The sequence below is a fragment of the Ischnura elegans genome, chromosome 12 (assembly GCF_921293095.1).
Source record: "Ischnura elegans chromosome 12, ioIscEleg1.1, whole genome shotgun sequence".
Classification (NCBI taxonomy): Eukaryota; Metazoa; Arthropoda; class Insecta; order Odonata; family Coenagrionidae; genus Ischnura; species Ischnura elegans.
In genome coordinates, this window is record NC_060257.1 from 191,028 (window position 1) to 195,784 (window position 4,757).

Here is a 4,757-nt window from a genome sequence, read left to right on the forward strand (position 1 = left end):
TCATTCGCAATATAAACAACATACCATCATTCACACATACATCGATAATAAACGCTTAATTATAATAAACAATTACTTCTCATTCACACTCAATAACGCACTCTCGCTCAAACTAAAATTACGTACTAATAATCGCACTCATTCACACTTAACATCATACCATCATTCACACGAATAAAATACCTCATTCAGACTACATAATATATATACCCTTATACTCTCGAAAAAACACACCTCATTCACACATAATAAGATCCGTCATTCACACGAAATAGTATACTTAACACACATCATGTAACATTCCACATTCACACAAATTAACATACATCATTCACACGAAAAAGCATTCCTAATACGCATAATATAATAATCCACATTCACACAAAATAACATACTTCATTCACACGAAATAATATACCCTCATTCACACGATACACCATTCACATCATATAACATACCTCATTCACGCGAAAGACATACTTCATTCACACAAGAAAACATAGCTCATTTACACGAAATAGCATACGTCATTCACACGAAATAGCATACCTAATACACATCATATAATATTCATCATTCACACTAATTAACAAGCCTTATTCACTACAAATAGCATACCTCATTCATACGAAACAAAACATACCTCATTCACACGAAATAATACGCTTCACACAAAGTAACAACGCCATTCACAATTAATAGCACACATTCATTCACCATTAAGCACGTTCTCTATCGCACACTGACTCAATTACTCTCATATACAGACATATATACTAAATACCATTCTCACACACAAACTAAATCCCATTCACTCATTAAAACATAAATTAAATCAAATTATTCAAAAAATACATGAAGCATATACAATCGAAATATGCAAAAAATACGAAAAAAAAATAATCTAAATCTTCAGACTTCGGATCGCCGCCATTCTTCATCTCTTGAGTCTTAAAATGGGTCATATGTTCCTATCATGTCTTAAATTCTTCACTCTTCAGTTCTTCAATTCTCAATCTACACAATTTGTTTCCTTCTTCATAATTGCTGAGTTCCTGAGTCAATTCCATTGGTCAATGTAGAGGCATTCCACGTTTATTTAATCCCTAAATCTCCTTCTTCAAAGTCCATCATTGCAAGCTGCCTCTCTCTGTCCCTGTTGATAAAACAAATTATCCAATATACTCATCCATGAGATAGAAAGGTCACCTTGTACGGCACAAAGGTTATTATTCTTGATATGACCAAGTAGAAAAAAATAAGAAAGGATACGATTGAAAATAAAAATGGATTCGACTTCCTAGATTAAGCTTTATAAATAGTGGAATAGTATATTAAAAATTAGAAAAAAAATATTCAGTGTCGTTGCTGAATATTAGATCCCAGCCAAAAGCTTATATTATCTAAAAATATTAATTTATCATCTTTGAAAACACAATTTAAACGAAGACAAGCTTAAAAAAGGATAACGAAAATTAATTGAAAATTAACTATAGTTTTTATGTAATGGGGCTTACAGGATATCTGTTAAGAAACGTAAAAAATAAATATCTCCAGGAATAAATGAAAATGCATGGTACCATTGGACGGGGAAATTCAGCGATGATATTAGATTCGCCAAGCCTTTAGGGTCCATGTGGTGAATTAGCAAATGATATTGACGTATGCAAGGATTAACTGACATTTTTAAAGCTTGAAAAAATAAATAATTTGCACTTGTCTAAGTACTTAACCACAAAAATTGGAGCGTACCTATTTGAAAAATTAATATTCACCGTTACACATCGGAAAATGTATAGAAATCAATACATTCTGACGATGAAAGTACAGAAAATTCAAATTAAATGAAAAAAGACGTATAAATAAAAGGAATGTGAGTTTACTGTTACTTTCAAATTTTACCTGTATTCTCGTGAATGGCGTAAGGGTCAATTTAATCAAATCGGATTTTGTGCACGAAAAATCGTTTCTTCCTTATGACACATGGCGTAAATCATCATTTTTGGTTCAAACCATAGTGTAAGTATATAATTACTCTATGTTCAAACTGATATGAAAAATATGGCTTTCTTGAAAATGAATATTAATTTCACTGTCCAGCCACAGTGTAATTATTAATATTATTCGTTAAAAATCTCTGGAAATCCGTTATCAATGTAATGCATATTCATTTACATTTTGTCAAAAATTGCATGGTGAGATAGGTATTATAAAATATTTTCCTCCCCAATATTTTATGAAATAATATTAATTTTTATACGTCATTTAGAGTTTCATGGTACATAGTTATGTACCCTTCATGTGATTTTAAAAAAATTTACATAGTCATACTAATTTTTAATGCATCAAATTATGTCCATTAAGTGCACCATTAAAGAATTTGACGCCAAATGAAGCCAGAATGAAATTTCTTTTCAACCACAACAAAAAATCTATTAATGGGCACCTTAAAATATCGATTCCGAAAAAAATAGACTTTTCGGCTCAGCTCTCCGTGGAAATCGATTCTCCAGATCAAATTACAATCACGAATACATTTTTCGTCATTTTACTTTCGCAGAGGTGGAAATAATACTCTCATGACTGAACGAGAATTGAGAAAAATTGAGCCGTTTAATGAAAATTCGTACTACTCATCGTTCAATGCTCATTTTCAGCAGTAATTGACTCAGCTGACAGAGTTAATACCAAACTTATGTTGGGCTGAATTTCGGATATCCGCCCTAGGTGAATGAAAAATAGTGGTGTTAACGGTAAGCGTAAGGGATACTACAGAAGAGTTGAAGAAATCGGAAGAATGATTCAAATTCTTTTACTATTATTGTAATTTCATTCTAATACTCCTTTCAATGCACTCTATAAAAACGGCAAAAAATGAGGAAGTTATTAGGTCTCCGAATAAAAAACACACCATTGCCTGAAGCTATTTACGTGTCGCTACCAAGGCCCAATCAAAGCAGATCAATTGCGATGTACCACAACGAACAAGTCAAAGAAAAATAATATTACTGAATTTAACGATAATAAAATTATCCTCTCTCTTTTTTTTAGAGTTATTCACATCGCACACTTTTAAAATAATCAACGGACACAGAAAAAATGTAACTGAATGATTTTCTTACCTTTTGGCGTGATGTCACTGCATTATCACATTCCGGATTAGCGCCATTTTTTCCGACAGCGCACTGCCATAATCCTCTGCGATGACTTGCAGCTGATGAGAGAGAAACGGGAATTGAATTTACTTCCGTGGACTCACATTAACTCCATATAAATGTAATTATAATGAATGGGACGCGAGAATTGACTTTCTATTCAGCCATGCGCTAATTGTAATTGCCTATAAAGTGCATATATTACCTCTTCACGAAAATTTTAAAAGGCGATTCCTTTCGACAGAGAGGAACGAGAAGAAAAATCTAATTTTTAAAAGAATATTGAGGGTTTTGTTCAGAGTGGTTAACCAAATTTTAGAATGTATGGTGATTTCTAACCTGAAGATAACTTACATTCATGTTTCAATGCTTTAAAGTAAAGTCTCTGCAAAATTAATTTTGAATTATTTCCATTGAATCTATAATTCGGCAACAGAATAAGTGTTATATACGCATAGAGAGGTATTCAAACGTATTCACAAAAAAGGTATATTCCGAAAAAAAAAAAACTTTTGGAAATGTTTTCGGAAAGATTCGAACTCAATCATAAGGAATTGAAATAAATCACCAATATGAATCAATCATCGGACAGATAAATGCAGCGATTGCATATTAAAAAAGGCTTCAAAATAATAATAAATAAAACTGATTAGACGCAGTGATCATAACGTTTCCGCGTGCTACGAGGCAAAAAGATCTTTAAACAAAAGGAATGCACTTATATGTATTATTAAGCTCAGAGAATATAAGATGTATTTAACAGACACAGAAAAGACAAAAAATGAAGTAGCTATTCTAAATAATATAATGTGCATCAATAATTTGAAAAATATAAACTCAATCGGATGCAGTAAATTTAATAATAAAAGCTTAACAAAACGTACTGAACAATCCATTCCATTTTAAATCCATTTTAAATTCATTATCAAACTGAGGTTCTAAACTTATTATGTTCATAGGAGACATTGTAACATCTACTCGTCCACAAAACATAATTACATAAACCTAACGATGCGATGAAATTTAAAAACCAAAACAGCATCCAAGACATCAATGGCGAAATATATTTAAACATTTATTCTTACCGATTTCCATGTAAGGAATATCCTGGCTGATTTTTCTTCAGTTCCTGCTTCAGTAAACTGATTATCTCATTCTTCAGATGTCTTCATATCTTCGGCCACTGGAATATCTTCAGCCTAAGGAGAAAGCGGGTTAGTGCATACAAGGAAAATAAATCACCCTTCCCCCGAGGAATCGCATACACCCCAATGCAATGCACGGGAAGTCATCGTGACACAAGGAGGAAATTACCACTTTTCCATCCAAGTGACACAGTTTCATCCCCGTACACTGCAATGGTTTACAGCGCATGCGAACCCTCGGTTCGACACAAAAAAAAAACTAAAATTAACGCCAGCTAAAAATCCTAGCCTTACTCGACGCAATGATTCATAGCCATAATAGCCCAAAAGCTAACCTAGTTTTGAAGCTGGGGTCCTCTTCACGTGAAGTTCTGATGACCTAGACCCTGGGGAGAGAGGGAGAGAATACATACAAGGAAAATAAATGACCCTTCCCCCGAGGAATCGCATACGCCCC

The 4,757-nt window shown here is 33.0% G+C and overlaps 1 long non-coding RNA gene across 1 annotated transcript; it reads right to left on the reverse strand.

Annotated features, from left to right (window-relative positions):
* Window positions 1–1,115: 1,115 nt before the first annotated feature.
* LOC124169854 lies at window positions 1,116–4,432 on the reverse strand. The gene is made up of 3 exons (XR_006867257.1): window positions 4,241–4,432; window positions 3,123–3,214; window positions 1,116–1,156 (listed from the first exon to the last, which is right to left on the reverse strand). It is a non-coding gene; the product is annotated as an uncharacterized LOC124169854 (long non-coding RNA).
* Window positions 4,433–4,757: the final 325 nt, after the last annotated feature.